Source organism: Leucopleurus acutus (genome assembly GCF_964270905.1).
Source record: "Leucopleurus acutus genome assembly, chromosome: 14".
Taxonomy (NCBI): Eukaryota; Metazoa; Chordata; class Mammalia; order Artiodactyla; family Delphinidae; genus Leucopleurus; species Leucopleurus acutus.
Genome location: NC_139156.1, coordinates 62,573,447 through 62,590,512, shown reverse-complemented (window position 1 = coordinate 62,590,512; position 17,066 = coordinate 62,573,447).

Here is a 17,066-nt window from a genome sequence, read left to right as displayed (position 1 = left end):
CTACTGGAGTACTGTAATTTGGCAGGGCTGGTACCATCCACTGAATGTACCTGGGGTTCATTCCTTAACTTACTCATCCATAACCGGTCTCATTGTTTTAATCTTATCTCTTCCCTGATGACTCCCAAATTTATTTCCATCGCTGACAAATCCCACAGCTTATAAGACACATCCACCTGGACATCTCAACTCAAAAACACGAGAGACCATCAACTGAACTCATGTTTCCTCCAAACTTCCTTCTCACCATGAAATCTTCTGTCCCAGGCCCCCAAAGTGGAAACTCCTAGGTCCTCATTGATCCACCTCTGTCCTGACACCTCTCATCCCCCTTTGTGACCAAAACCTGCCCCAGGCCCCATTGTCATCCTACCCAGTGACCAAGGTAGTTCTGCCTCTTAAATCCCTCTTGTGTCAGCACCTCCCTCATTCTCTACCGGCATCTCATAAGACTATTGAAGAAGACTCCTAACAGGCGGCACTGCTCAGTCTTTCTCCTGCAAAGAGAACCCGTTTAGCATAGAAATCTCCCTGCTTACGGATTCCTGTGCCCTCCCCTCACCAAAATCGCATATTACTTTCTCTTATGGATTCACTTGCCTGTGTACTCTACATTGCACTATAAGCACTTATCTATACACTCCCGTCTTTTCATCTTTATTCATTTGTTTATCCAACAAATATTTGTTTCTTTATTTTAGAAACTGTTCATTTTTCATCAATTTTAGATTTATTTTCTACTTAAGAGGATGGGGAAGAACAGCTTAAGGCCACTCAGTGGTTGTTCCTACCCATTCAGTGGCCTGAGCAGTGAGAGCTGCAGACCCATTCTGAGCCGCGGGCTGAGGGCTCTGTCTTCTGTCGGGAACTGAATGGGCACGGAGGGGCCCTGTGCCTTCAGAGCAGCCTGCGACTTCAGAATGAGTGGCAGTAAGTTTAGAAGCTGGAGCAATCCGTTCACTCTGGAATTCTGGTGTTCAGCCTAGCATCAGTAACCGCTGGAAGTCACAGCTCCTGGAGGGCTGCCTGGATCTGAACAGTGAAGGTTCCAGGAGTGAAGCAGCCAGCAAAAGGAGTGGCCCCGGTGGCAGCAGCAAACTTCAGTACGGGCTGCTGGCCAGTATTCCTGGGGTATATGACACTGACATCAGCCAGGTTTTCAATGGCGACAAGGGCATGGGCCACCAGTAGAAGCTTCTCTCAGGTCCTCTCCAGATTTATGATGTAGATGCCATCACTTTTCCCTTTGTAGATGTACTGTTTCATTTGGCTGTCAAGGTTCATGCCACCTGGGGCTCCAGACATTGTGAAAGTTGTTCTTTAAGTTATGACGGGAACCCAGAATGATGCTATAGGGACCCCTTTATAAGTAGTGTGGAAAAGCCAACAAACATTTATCTGATGTCAGCTGTGAGTCAGGCCCCGGGCTCAGTGTTGGGGGAGTAAAGGACGAGGCAGATCCTGGCCCTGCCTTCACAGAGGCTGGAGTCTAGTCTTCATGCCATTGCACATACTATTCTGCCACGTAGATATATGCCTTTTCCATCTGGAAAATGCCCGCTCATAAATAGGAGATCTTATGTTTCCTTCCCACACACTGACGAATCATCTTGTGCCCCCTTGGAGTGTACACAGTGCACTGTAAAGACACCTGGATCAAGACGTAGAAATAGGACAGTTAGGTAGGTTTTGTTCTTGTTGTTGCTGAAAGTGACAGAAAACCAACTCAAAGCAGTAGAAAAGGGAATTTACTGCTTCATATAAACAGGAAGTGCAGAGGCGGAGCTGGCCTCTGGGACTGCAGGGATGTCACTCATGTTGCCAGGACTCCCTCTGCTCCTCTACTCGGGCCTTCTGCCCTGGTCTTTTTTACTGCAGGAATGGGGAGAGGAGTGGGATGTAGCTGCAGAAAACTGTAGGCTTACCTCTATCCAGATTAGCGATGCCCCTAGAATAAAGTTTTCTCTCCTAGCATCCATGTAAAAATCTTCAGGAAGGGTTGTGATTGGCCCGACTTGGATCAGGTACTCATCCCTGAATGAATAACCAAGGCAGAGGGCTACAGAGCTCTGACTTGCTGCGTGTGGATCGGATACCCATCACTGTCACCTGGAAGGCAGGTGATGTGGTAGGCAGCCCAAGCAGAACTGTATGGAATTCTCCAAAAGAAGATGGGTGCTGTGACCAGGAGAAGGAGGAAAAGGATGTGGGGCAGACAAAAACTTTAAATTCTACTACAGACAGTGAGGGGGCAGAACGATATCCCTGTTGCATGATTCTCTCCATTGCACCACACAGCCTTGCAGCTAGGTGATCAAATAGAACATCCCTAAGCACAGGTATGACCCTAAAATGGTCCAGTTTCTCATTCTTTCTCATCCTTGTACAGGAACTGTTAATGGTAGAAACATTTCCTCACTCCTAATATTTCTTTCTAGATTTCTTCCAGCCATGAGGGAGTAGTAGGGGAAGGAAGACTTACCTAGAACACTGGACAAAACATAAGATGCAACAGTTTTTAGACAATAAACAACAGACAGCACAGGATTCTCATCCTTGAGAGAAGGGGAATAAATGAGGTGAGCCCTGTCAGCACCCTGGCTTTTTGCCTGGAGGTGATTTCTGATCTGTGGCATAAAGATGAGGAAACTAAACAAAGCTTGGTGGTCTTGTGAGTTGATGAGACAGAGAACAGAGTTCGGGAAGTTGATGTGGCTAGGATTTGCAGGGCAGACTAATGGAGAAGAGGGATCTTTGCAGAGAAAACCCCAGAAATGTGCGTAGTATTCACTTGAGTCTTGGGCTGAATACAAATTTGTGCATGTGGAGAGTGAAATTCCACAAGGCTGGTCAAAAAACAACTTCCAGGGAAGCTGTAAGATAAAAAATTCTCAGAGCTCACACAGGATAGGGAATCATTTGATTTCCTACTAGGCAGGGTAGAAAGACATTGTTGAATATATGAGGCGTCTATATATTTGATGCCAGATGCCAGGAGGGTCATATTTCATAGTGGGACTAAACTACCTCTAGAAGAAAAGCTACTCTAGTCCTACCTTTTAAAAGCTTAAAAACAATCGTGTAAAAGATCATCATGTTCTTTTAATGACATGACAGAGCAGAGTCCAACCCTCTTTAATGGACTACAACAAAATCCAGTACTCAAAAACAAACTTACATTGTGCAACATTCAATCAAAAGTTAATAGAAATGCAAAGAAGCAGAAAAATGTTACTTGTTACTAGGAGAAAAATAAATCAATGGAAATGTATTGAGAAATGACAGAGGTGATGGAGTTAGTATTCAAAGATACTAAAATAACTCTTATAAATATACTTATTTTGCTCAGTGATTTAGAGGGAAATATGAACATAATGAGGAAAGTAATAGTTGATAAAAAGACCCAAATGAATTCCTAGAAATGAAAAATATTTGAAATGAAAATTCACTGGGCAGGATGAACAATTATTTAGACATTGTAGAAGAGAAGATTAGTAAACTTGAAGATGTAGCCTTAGAAACTGTCCAAATGAAGTAAAGAGAGAAAAAAATTGAGAAAAAAATCAATAGAGTCTCAGTGACCTATGGGGCAACATCATGTAGTCTGACATACATGAAACTGTAGTCCCAGAAGGAGAGAGTAGAGACAGAAAAAACATTTGAAGAAATAATAGGAAAACTCTTTTCAAATTTGATGAAAACTATAAATCCACAGACCAAGGAAGCTCAATGAAACCCAAGCAGGATAAACACCAAAGAACACACCAAGGAACATTGCAATCAAATTGCTGAAAACCAGCAATAAAGACAAAATCTTGAAAGCAGTCAGAGAAATAAAGAAAGACGTTATGCACCCAGGAACAAAGATAACAAGTACACAGACTTCTCATCAGAAACAGGTCAGAAGACAATTAAACAACATCTTTGAAGTGCTGAAAGGAAAAAAAAAACCTGTTAATCTAGAGTTCTCTTTCCAGGGAAAATATCTTTCAAAAATGAAGATGACTACCTCTTTATTCCTGCCCTGCAACTAGGTTCATCAGTACCACTTTTTTTTTTTTTTTTTAGATTCCGCATATATGCGTTAGCATACAGTATTTGGGGTGAAGTGAGAGTAGCATCAACATATATACACTACCGAATGTAAAATAGTTGGCTGGTGGGAAACAGCAGCATAGCACAGGGAGATCGGCTTGGTGCTTTGCGATGACCTGGAGGGGTGGGAGAGGGAGCAGGGGAGGGAGGCTTAAGAGGGAGGGGTTATGGGGACATGTGTATGCATATGGCTGATTCGCTTTGTTGTGCAACAGAAACTAACACAGTATTGTGAAGCAATTATACTCCAATAAAGAGCTATTAAAAAATCTTTTTAAAAAATGAAGTTGAGGGCTTCCCCGGTGGCGCAGTGGTTGAGAGTCCGCCTGCTGATGCAGGGGACACGGGTTCGTGCCCCGGTCCGGGAGGATCCCACATGCCACGGAGAGGCTGGGCCCGTGAGCCATGGCCGCTGAGCCTGCGCGTCCGGAGCCTGTGCTCCGCAACGGGAGAGGCCACAGCAGTGAGAGGCCCTCTTACCGCAAAAAAAAAAAAAAAAAAAAAAAATGAAGTTGAAATGAAGATTTTTTTCATGCATATGAAAGATGATAGAATTTGTTCCCAGCAGACCTATGTAAGAAATGTTATAGGAAATTCTCCAGGAGAAGGAAAATGATACCAGGTAGAAACTTGGATCTACATGAAGGAATGAAGAGAGCAAGAATGATAAACAGTTGGGTAAATAGAAAGTATTTTTTTAAAAAGATAATTGACTGTATAAAGCAAAAGTAATAATGCAATATCTGGAGGTTTATAATATATGTAGAAAATGTTGAAATTGCTGTCTTGGGAATGTCTTCTGGGCTCTGCAACAAGTGTCAGTGCGGTAAACGGACCCAGGGAACCAGGTTCAGGCCCTGGGAAGCCTCCTGGCTCCCATCTAAAAAACAGAAAAAGAGAAAAGAAAATGTATGACAACAATGGCACAAAGGATGGAAGGGGAGAATGGAAGTGTAGTGTTGGAAGGTTCTTACGTTATACATGATGGCAGACTGCGATATGTGATATGCAGTAAGCATATTGCAAACCGTAGAGCAAGCATGAAGAGAATGACAAGTAGAGATACTAAGCCAAAAGCAGAGCTACAGTGGAATCTTGATGTTTTCTTCTGTGTGTGGGGAGCCCCATCAGCATAATGTACTTGGCGTCTCTGCTGTCTCTCCCTCGTTCTGCTCCAGGAAATAGTGAGTGGCTTACTTGATTGGTGAGCTAGGCTTGGGTAGCCCAGCCCTTTTCTCTAGGTACAAGCTACCTGCAGGGAACACATGTTTCTGCTGTGCCCTAGTGGGTTGGAGAGGCTGGTGATGGTCCCCAGTTGCCTGTGACTTAAGTCTAACTAGTTCTAGGTTTCCGCGAGGATGCCCACCTACCCACAGCCATGAGCCATGTTCTTCAGCATTTGCTTCATGTGTAGTAAATGTGCTACTTGGTCTCTATCTGCCTTGCTTCTTTGTCTAATTTCTTAATTGGTTTAGAAATCAGTATTTATCAGTCAACTCCCTGAGGGAGCAAGGGTGTGCCATCCCTTCCCCACCCGCCTTGTGCGGTTGACCTGGAGCAGGCAGGGAGCAGTGGTGGAAAAGGTGATGAGGAACACCTTGGTGCTGGACCCCTGGGCTCACAGAGGACTGGAGGGGCCTCAGGTGAGGCTGGCAGGGAGGAAAGTCCTCAGTTTTCCCATCCTCACTCCCTGCTCAGAGTCTCCAGTGTCTCCCCAGTTCCCCCCAACTAAGCAAGTTATGGCAGAAGCACAGACTGGGGGCAGAAGACCTGGATTCCTTGCCCAGGGGGCCACTAACTCACTGTGCAACCTTAACCAAGTTATGCCTCTCTCCCCAGTCTGGCCGGCGTTTCCCCACCTGAAACAAAAAGGCAGTATCTAATAGTGGCTCCTCTGGTCTTTTTAAAAATTGATTAATTAGGTAATTAATTAATTTGGCTGCCCTGGGTCTTAGTTGCAGCACGCGGGATCTTCATTGTGGCATGTGGGATCTTTTAGTTGTGGCATGCAGGATCTAGTTCCCTGACCAGGAATCAAACCCAGGCCCCCCGCGTTGGGAGCACGGAGTCTTAACGACTGGACCACCAGGGAAGTCCGCCTCTGGTCTTTATGGTGTCTGTGTCCAGACGACAGACTCCAGCCTAAGGCTACATTTAGACTTATTTTGTTTGGCCTACCACGTGTTTGATTTTTTTTTTTTTCTCCCAAGGTAGTTGCTAACATTGGGGAGATTTCACATACAAATCTGAATTTCTAGCTTCTCTTGAAAAAGTCTGCCTTCGTTTTTGCATAGAAATAATAAGCTGGACTTAAGCAGCAGCTGGCTCCTTTAGGGGTACGTGGCCTCTCCAGGTGACTACAGTCCCCACTTGGCCACTACCATCGTGATGCTGCCTGCTTGCCCTGAAGCACTTGTTCTGGGGCCTCTGCAGGGACAGTGGGGAAGCTGCGATGTGAACCCTGATCTCTGGATTCTTAAGCCAGGGTGATTTCTGCTCTATTCTGTGGCCAGTTAGACTCTGCCCAGATAGGACAGGAGAGAGGAGTGACAGTATTTCAGAGCTGCCTGAGGTTACAGGGAATCTGGACTTAGGGCAGGGAAGGCACAGAACTTCACGGGCTCCGTGGGCCCTGGTGTTCCACAGTGGACCCCAATGCAGGAAACACAAGTGCAGTCAGAAGTCCCTGGCCTCTCCCTAGGTCCTCTTCCTCCCACTCCCAGCTAGTGGCTGAGCCAAGAGGCTGGAGTTAAAGCCCCTCCCCCACTGACAGCTTTATAGATCTCTCCCAACCCCCCACCAGTGTGGTTAAATCATTGTCAGAGGCACAAGGTCAGGTCACCAGGTGGCTGCCCCATGCCGAGGAGGCTAGTGGTGGTGTTGGGGCAGGAGCCTGTGGGAGTCCCTGCCTTCCATCTCCACAGCCCCGGATCCCACACTCCCCAGCGCTGCAGACCCTTGTTGTAATCCAAAGGGCTCCTGTCCTAAGTGATGCTGAGAAGTAATCCCAGCTCTGGTGACAGCCTGGCCCAGGGAAGGCTCAAGAGCTATGGGAAGGTCAGACAGACCTGGAGTTGAATCCTTGCTGCCCACCAGCTGTGCCCACCAAGGTCAATTACTGAATGCTCTGAGCCTCAGTTCCTTCACCTGTCAACTGGGACAAATAATAACTCCTACTCCTCAGGGATGCTGTAAAGATGCAATGAATGACAGAAGGAGTGTGGACGTGGAGTGGCAGCATTTGGTAGGCTCTCAATAATTATTAATTTTCTCTCCCTTTGTTGAGCCCCGTGGAACTGCTCCTAGGAGTCCTCCGCTAAGCCATTGGGGCTGTGTGTCCTATAGGCAGACAAGATAGCCCAGAAATGACAGCATGGAAATATGATATACTTTAGCTTTTAGGACAGAAAACTAGAAAGCAGCTTCTATTCAAAAAAAAAAATTTATCTCTTAGACTAGTCACAATTTACAAAGGCCCACCCCCTGTCTCTCCCTCAGTCCCCATGGCCATTGTGTGAGAGTGATATAACTATCATTCCCGTTTGCAGATGGGAAAACTGAGAGGCAGAGTGGTTCTGTGAGTTGCTTAAGGTCACAAAGCTAAGTGTGGGAGGCAGCCCTTGTTGTCAGTTTAGGTCTGGCCATGGGGCAAGGCTCCGCCCTCCCAAAGACTCAACTAACATGGTGGGGGACGGTCGCCACAGCTGAGGGCAGGCCCTGGCTGCCTCTATGTCCCACCTCCCCTAGAAAGGTGGCGCACTTCTTCCCCAACCCTTTCCCCACGTGGAATACTGCCGCTGAGCAGCCACATCCTTCTCACCTTTCAAGGCTGGCAGAAGTGTCACCCCCTCTGACATCATCTCCCCTGTAGATTTTCTCCTTCTCTACTCTGACTTCTATGGTGCTTCCAGTACTCACCTCCCAAACCCATGGGCTTCCTTACCTGCCTGCTCAACAACTTCTCTTCCTGGGTGGAAGCCTGGAAGCCTCCATGCTAGACTGGCCTTATTTCCAACCTCTGTCCACAGGCCACCCTCCTCCTACCTCTGCCTCTCACCCCAGTGCCGGTTGGACAGTCCACAGGCTCCAATAAACACAGGTATAACCCTTTAGCAGTATATATCAAAAGCCTGAAAAAGTACATATACTCTGACCTAAAGTTCCACTTCTAGGACATTTTCCTAAAGAAATAATTGAAATATATATGCGTAAAAATGTTCATCTAACTGTTATTTATAAAGGGCAAAAATTGGACAGAACTTAAATATCCAATAGGGGATTTGGGGTTAAATATATTATGATACTATACCTGAATACTTAGAATATGTGTAGCAATTAAAATGATGAGATAGATCTCTACTTCATTGGCATCATAATGTATTAAGTGTAAAAAAAAGATGGTAAGAAAAGTATACGAGAGTGATCTCTCTCTCTTCATATATGTACGTGTGTGTTTGTGTGTGTGAGATGTCTGTGTGTGGATAGATAAAGATAGATATAATATCTACCAAATGTTAACAGAGTTATCTCTTGGTGGTGAGATTAATGGGTGATTTATAATATTTTGCTAATCTACACTTTTCTGCAGTGGGTTACTGGGGAGATTGAAGAAGCAGGAAAAACATTTATTTTAAAGCTGCGTGTCACAGGTTGGGCTCTAGGAGTCTCTGCAGGCTCCCCCCCATTAGAGACCGAATGAGGCCAGGTGAGGCCAGGTGGGATTGGGGACAGGGTGGGTAGCAGGGGCAGCAAAGCTGGCTCCAGCTCACCTCTGGTCAAGTACGAGCCAGGCCGAATGACATCAGGTTTGGTTCTTGGCCTGGGTGGGGCATTCAGTCTCCAGGAGGCACCTTGTAGCCAGGTGATTGTCCCTCCCCAGCCTGCACCTGCTCCATTAATCTTCCCTGTCCCAACCTGGCCGACAGAGCCCACTCTGTCTGTTGACCTAAGCGGAGGGTGCCAAGGGCTCAGGGAGGGGCTCCTGTTCTATACCTGCCGTTGCTCAGCAGCTGAGCCTGGAGCCCTCACAGGGGGCCAGGTTTGTCAGCACTGATGGATGGGGAGCTGCAGGAAGGCCACTCTGTCCTGCCACCACTGCCTCACCTCCCCTGGCCCACGCTGTTCTTTGGAGTGTTAGTGCCTTAGACAGGATGGCTAATGAAATCCAACCTGCAGATGTCCACGACCCACACACAGATCCCTCCACAAGTACACTTCTGCAGTACCACAGGTTTTCTCATTTAAACCGCCCCTAAGCACGAGAACATAGCAAGTCAGATACTAGCTTTTTTATAGATGAGAAAATGGAAGCAATTAACCTAGCAATTCAAATAACAAGGTAGATCTGTATTTCACTGAGATTGAAAGATATTTGTAATATATTAAGTGAAGCAAGCATGGTTCGACAGAAGTAGATCATCATTTTTCCTGTGTAATATATATATGGAAGGATATCTACCAGTTGTTAAGAGTGACACAGCTGATGTTTGAACCAGGTGTGTGGGCTCACATCCCATGCTCATTTCACTGTCTGCCATTGCCTCTTTGTCGTGAGGGTCTTCCCTCCTTCAAGCTCCACCTCCTCCAGGTGGCCTCATGGGACTCCTCCCCCAACCGGGGTTGGGCCACCTCAGTCTTCTAGAAACTCTCTCCTCTGACGAGCCCTTAGGCTGGACACTGCCCACCGCAGCAAGTTTGTGTTCGGCCTGATGTCTGTATTCCTGAGAGCCCCCAGCTGGTACCATGAGGTCTTTGCCCCGACCCCACTAGATGAGGCCGCCCTCCTTCCCATCTCCTCTGGCATCATCCTGATGGCACAAAGTCCAAGACTCAAAGCTCATGCGCTCAAAAGGAAGAGTTCCTAACTTAGATTCCACTTATTCTTCTTTTGCACACAATCCCACTCAGCTTGGATAACTGGCCCCACAGGCCACAGGTCTCTAGATATTTTGTAGTAGTTTGCAAGTTGCCTTGCCTGCCGTCTTGCTTAAACTCCAGTTTTTCTCACTTAGCAATATATTGTAAACATTTCCCCTTTTAAGAAGCATTATTTTACAACACAATTTTCGATGGGGCATAGTAACCCCACTGAATATATATAATAATCTAATATATATTAGAATATATAATAATCTAATCTGTCTTCTGTGGTTGAACATTTCTTTTGTTTTTGATATTTTAGACACATATCTAATAATCTAATATTTAAATGTAATGTGTAATTTGAAATATAATCTGTCTAATATATAGTAATATAATTTGTTCTCCATGATAGAACATTTCCTTTGCATCTTAATTTTTTTGCCATTATAAAAGATGGTGTTATGAATGCCTTTGTTGACACATTTTCATGCAATTTCTTTTTAAAATTAATTAATTATTTTGGCTGCGTTGGGTCTTCATTGCTGCACGCGGGCTTTCTCTAGTTGCGGCGAGTGGGGATTACTCTTCGTTGTGGTGTGCGGGCTTCTCACTGCGGTGGCTTCTCTTGTTGCGGAGCACGGGCTCTAGGTGCGCGGGCTTCAGTAGTTGTGTCATGCGGACTCAGTAGTTGTGGCTCGCGGGCTCTAGAGCGCAGGCTCAGTACTTGTGGCACGCGGGCTTAGTTGCTCCATGGCATGTGGGATCTTCTCGGACCAGGCCTCGAACCAGTGTCCCCTGCATTGGCAGGCGGATTCTTAACCACTGTGCCACCAGGGAAGTCCCTTATGCAATTTCTGATGATTTCTCTAGGAGGAATTACTGGGCCAAGATGTTTGACCATTTTCAGGCATTTGATAATACTGTCAGCAAGAAAGGATTTTTTTAAAAATAATTAAAGTAGTATATGGACATTATAAAAAAATTTTAAGTACAGAAGGACACTAATCATGACAGTAGCCACAGCTAACCTTCACTGATGATCTCTTGCAGTCTCCTACTTTTGTACGTTATTATGTTGTATATAGTGTATACTATATACAATATATAGTGTATACTATATACAATATATAGTGTATACTATATACAATATATAGTGTATACTATATAGTGTATAGTTGGATATTGTATTATACTGTAGATACTATGAGAGAGGCACTATCATTATTCCTATTTCACAAATGGCATCGAGGCTTAAAGAGCTTGCCTAAGGTCACCAAGCTGTAGGTGGCAGATCTGTCATCCAAGTACAGGCAGCCCAGCTCCTAAGCCGTGCTCTTGTCCACTACAACAGAGAGTTAAGTGGCTCTTTCGCCTCCGTGGAAAGCTCTGTGCGGAGGAGCTACAGGAGCTGCAGTGGGAAGATAGGCTGTGGCATGCGGGCTGGACCAGAGGGAGAGGGGACAAGAAGTCTCCCGGCAGGGACCTCTGCCATAGTGTAGCCAAGAGTTGAAGGAGAGCCAGGGCGGCTCCACGGACATTGCAGAGGCAGAATCAACAGAGCCAGGGTGAGGCTGGCACCCACGTTTCTAGCTTGGGAGGTGGGTGGCTCGTGGGGGTGCTGTTTGTAGGAGTGGAGCCTCAAGGAGGAGGTGTGACCAGGTCACAGAGGAGAAGCCTTGCTCTGCTCTGCTGGGGCTGTGCTTGTGGGTCTGACTGGCCCCTCCTGCTGAGGCCCATGGGGCTCTCTTTTCACACAACTCACACAGGGCCTGGCATGCACTGAGGACCGGTGGAGCCAGAGCCCCTGTAAACCTGCCTGCTTCTCTTTCCCCTCCTCCTTCTCCCTTACTCCTTCCTGTTTCATGTTGACCTGGTGAGATGCCTGTTGCCACCTCCCTCCCTGCTTGAGGCTTTGAGGATTCCAACCTATTTGTCCTGCCCCTGGAGAAGGGTGAGAGCACCTCTCTCCTTTCCGCCAGTGTTGACTGTTCCTAGAAGGGGAAATGGCTAGAAGGGGTTTGACTGCTAAACATACACCTCTTTCTTATGTATCCTCCCTGCTCGCTGGGCCCAGGGAAGGGAACACCCTGGGCCTGGCAACAAAACCACAGCCCAGAAGGTGGCTGATACGAGATCCAGAGAGTAGGGGCAGCCTGGCCCCTGCATTCATTCAGTTCAGTTTCATTAAAAACATTACCACTGAATGCCTACCACATGCTAAGCATTCAAGGGACACTGTGATGAACTGGACACTGTGATGGCCCCTGCCTTCGAGCTATGACCCTCTCTTAGCCAGACAGCTGAGACATAAAAGGAGAATAAACTTGGTGCCGTGGGCATGGAGGGGTAGCCTCAATTCTGCGTAGCGAGTCTAGGCTGCGAAACTGGGACACTCAGCTCCAGACCCAGACCTGCCACTAACTCTGCGTGTGACCTTGGGCCAGTCTCTTCCCCTTTCAGGGCTTCAGTTTCCACAGCTGTGAAGCCAAAGTTCAGGACTCAGGGGTCCATGAGGCCATCGCCAGCCAGAGCAAGAGGCAGTTCTGTTCCTGGATCCCGAGTCCTTTTTCAGTTGCTGCTGGCTTTTTGCTCCCACTCTTTAAAAGCAATGAGAAGAGGCTGGGATGGGGGCAGGGGACATGGGGACTGTAAAGAAATTCCCAGACTGATCTGTTGCTTTTTTTGTGTGGATGGAGGAACTGGGGAGTGCTGGGGGAGGGCGGAGGGGAAGGACAGGGATGGAGTGAGGAGGGGGAGAGGAGGGTGCACAGGGGAGACAGAAGAATGAAATAAAGGCGAATCCAACAAAAGGAAGTGAAAAGTGAGTGACAAGTTTGAGGCTGCAGGCCCGAGGCCGGCCAGGCCTTTAGGGCAAAGAATGGAGACAAACGAGCTAGATTTTCATGCTTGGTGGACAGTGAATGAAGAGCATCTTTTAAAACCCTATCAGGAACTCTTTGGATTGTCATTAGATCTGGAGAGGGGAAAAAGACGGAGGGAGGAGACTGCTGAATTCGGCCCCTTGGGTGTGAAAAGATCCCGATTCTCTGCTGGCGGCTGGGGGGGCCTTGGGCCTTCTTCTTCCTGGAGCCAGGCACGCCTGCGCCCCTCAAAGCTTTCGGTAAATTATTTATTATTTCGAGGGCCCTTGAAATTCAGTGGCAGGCTCCCCTTGCTCTCAGTGGGTGACACCACACTGGAGCTAGGAGGGGGAGGGAGGGCTGGGGTGGACACAGGTTTCTGGTTCCTTGTAGGGTAACCAACCATCGGGATTTGCTGGGGACAGGACTTCTAGTACTAAAACTGGGGAAGTCCTGGGCAAACCAGAATGATTGGTCACCAAACTTTGGGGTGAGACTGGTGGGGCGGGGAGGAAACTGACTTGCCCAAGGCCAGTCCCACTAAGCCAGGGAGTCAAGGCTGGCCTGGTCTTGGTCTTGGCCTTGGTCCTGGCCTCCAGCTGGCCGCCTGGCTCACCTGCTCAGCTGGGAGAGAGGAGATTCTAAGATGGAGATTCTTTGCACATTTTAAAAAAGTTGATTGGAAGTGTTTGAATATGACTAGCTATTAGATCATATTATAGAATTGTTAATTTTATTAAGTATAAAAAATGGCTTTTTTTTTTTAAACGTTCTATCACCTAGAAATGGACACTGAAGTCTTTACAAGTGGGATGATCAATATCCGGGATGTGTTTTTAAAAATTCCACACAAATAAATATAGAAGTGTGTGTGCAGGATTGGGGCAGACGGGGGCGGGGTGAATAGATGAAACAAGGTTGACCATGACTTAATGGTTGCGGAAGCGGAGTGATGATCCATGAGGACACGGGATTCTATTCTAGTTTATGCATGTTTGAAAATGTCCAAAACCAGAACTTAAAAAGAGGAAAAGTAGAGCATGGCGGTGGTACAGTGTAGCCGTGGTTAGATCTACTGCCTCCAGGGCAAAGGAGCCTGAGTTCAGTCCAACTCCACCTCTCACTGGGTAACGTGTAACATGTTAATTGCTCTCAGCCTCAAGTTCGTCATTTGTAAAATGGGAATAATAATTCTGATCTCATAGATTAACAGAAAGCACTAGAACTCTGCTTAGACATAGTAAACACTCAATAAAAATTAGTTGCCATCCAGAAGAAGGGAAATTTGGGGGGCCCTTTCCACCCAAGAGAACTCTTTGGAGCTTTGATCCTGGGGGTGTGGGTGATTTCCTGGAATAACCTTTTTTGGAGAGGTCAGCTGTTAGGACCCGGGCCTCCTCTATACAACAAACCTCGGTAGGCTGGCTCCCTTCCCCCACCCTCGGCTTCCACGGAGCCCCCTCCCTGCCCCTCTCTTCTGTTCCCAATCTTCTGTGTTTGGTAGACCTTAGTTTCTCCCTGCTTCCTCCAGGAGGTCTCAGTACCATGCTTGTGCCGTCATGCCTTTGTTTGACCAGTTTGACTCTGGTCTCTGTCAGTCAAATGTGAACTGCAAGAGGGCAGGTTTTAGTCTCCATCTGGGGTCTCTCTCAAAGGCTGAGCACATGGAGACATGAGAATATGCTAGTTCACACAGAGGGACAGCACACACTCAGACACACATGTACATGCACACACAGAAGCATGGGCACATGCATGCACACACATATACATGCAACCTTAAGGCAGGTATATTGACACCTGCTCACAAGTGGGACCATCAGGAAAGAGGTCAGAAGGCCTAAAGATGCAAGGAGAAGAGAAGGGGGTCCTGGTCTTGCTGATCTGGGGGTCCATAGTGCAGAGCTGAGCAGGGTTGTGAGTGGTAGAGGCTGGGGGCCGTCAGCACCTGACACCAAGGTCTGTGTTCTTATAGTGCAGTGCCAGGCACAGAGTAGTAGTGACAAGCCACTTGCCTCTATGCCAGGAGACAGCACCAAGAGACCTGGATGTTGGAGGCCAAGAGCTGACTTCCTGCCAGACTACAGCCATTGCTGATGGTACAGTGGTAGCAAAAATGGAAACAATGAAAGCCTCCATTTACTCTGCCCCTGGCACAGATGCTGAGCACTTTTCTTGTAAAATTTCATTTAATTCTGACAATTACCCTCTGAGGTATCATTGTATCCTTTTATAGTTGAGGAAACTGAGGCTCAGAGACATTAGGTTACTGGCTGAAGGTCACACCGCTGGGAAGGGGCAGATCTGGGATTTGAACCCAGAGTGTCTGTCTTCAGAGCAGCTCTCAGCTGCACGCTCTATGATGCAAAAAACAAACAAACAAACAAACCCAAAAAACCCCTGAAACTGGGGAAGGATTTGTGGTTGAAATTGTATGATGTCTTGGATTTGCTTCAAAATAATCCACAGAGGTAGTGCTGGGGGAAGTGGGTTGGTATGTGGGTGAAAAACAATTGCCTCTGAGTTGATCATTGTTGAATTTGGGTGATGGATACATGAGAATTCATTATGCACCTCTATCTGTGATTTTTTTCGAAATAAATTTTACTGGTTCTGGGTTCTACCTTGGCTACACCATCACTAGGTGACCTTGAACATGTTACTGAACCTCCGTTTTCCCACTGGGCCTTGCCGCATCTGTTCCCACCTCATTGCAGGACTGCAGCGCTGCTTAATTTGTGCCCGTGGATTAAGGGGTGTGGAATCTGGATCTGCTGAGACACAAGCTCCCCTGTTTCTAAGGACAGCCATGGATCCCTTCTAACTGACCATCATTCTCTGCCTCTCACTTTCCAGAAAGAAGAATTGTGGCAGAGCTGCCTGTGTGTTTGGTCTGTGTCCGGACTCCTAGAGTGGAAAATATAAGTGTGTCTGTGTGTGTGTGTGTGTGTGTGTGTGTGTGTGTGTGTGTGTGTGTGGTGGGGAATGTGCAATGCCCTGCTCACTCCACCTGTGTGGGTATCCTCTTCTCTTCCAAGTCGCCACATGTTCATTCCTCGTTCAAAAGGAGCATAGGGGCCCCAGGCAGAATGGTGGTGCTCAGACCCTGGGGGAGGCAAATGAGACTCTGGGCCTCCCAAACACTGGGGATGATAAATGGGGTCCAAGTCTTTCAGGCTTCATTATAGAGTCACCATGGGTTTGCCCAAACCATGGCAACCGATTCAAGCAATGATTAACCTAATAAAGCAGAGGCAAAGGGGAAAAAGATGCATTCAAGACCCCAAGGCAGGCTCTGGTTCTCTAGAGGCAGTAAATTTCCCTTCAGTGGGTGCGGTGTCCAGGCTCCAGACGTCCTAAATCTCTGCCTCCGAGAGTGGGGGTGGGAAGGCCTGTGAAAGCAGTAAATGGATGTCAGAGATCAGCTGGGGTAGCTCCAGTGCTCACTTAATGGTGCCCCTCCTGGGCCCTTCTTGGAAGCAGACCCAGCACCAGGGGGCAGAGAGACATCTGCTTTAGGCCCAGGAGTCAAATCACCTAGGCTTTCTTCTTTTGAACTTTGATATATTTGGTCCTAGGGAGGTATATGTATGTGAGTGCACACATGTGCGTGCACATGTGTGTTTGTCTGTCTGTCTCTAGGGTGTAGAAGGCAGGCAGCAAATATTCTGCTACTGCCGCTGTGATGGGCAGCCTCTAAGATGGACCCCAGTGATCCATGCTTCCTGGTATTCGTGCCCTTGTGCAATCCGCTCACCTTGGCTGTGGCCTGGATTTAGTCATTTCTAGTGAATAGAATGTGGCAGAGGGATGAGATGTCACTTGTGAGATTAGATTACAAAAAGACTGTGGCTTCCGTCTTGTGTGTCCCTCTACCTCTTGTTTGTTTGCGTTGAAGGAAGCCAGTTTCCATGTTGTGAGCTGCCCTATGGAGAGGGCCACGTGGCAAGGAACTGAGGAAAGCTTCTGGTCTAAAGCCACTGAGGAACTGAGGCCCTCAGTCCAATGGCCCTCGGGGCACTGAGTCCTGCTAACAGCCACATGAGTGAGGTTGGAGGTGGATCCGGCCCCAGCGAATCCAACAGGTAAGACTACATTCTTGGCTGACACCCTGACTGCAGCCTCATGGGACACTTGGAGTCGGGGATGCCTACCTAAGCTATGCCTGGATTCCTCACCTACAGAAGACCCACAAAATAAATGTTTCTTGTTTTAAGTAATAGAGTTTTTTTGTAATTTGTTATGCAG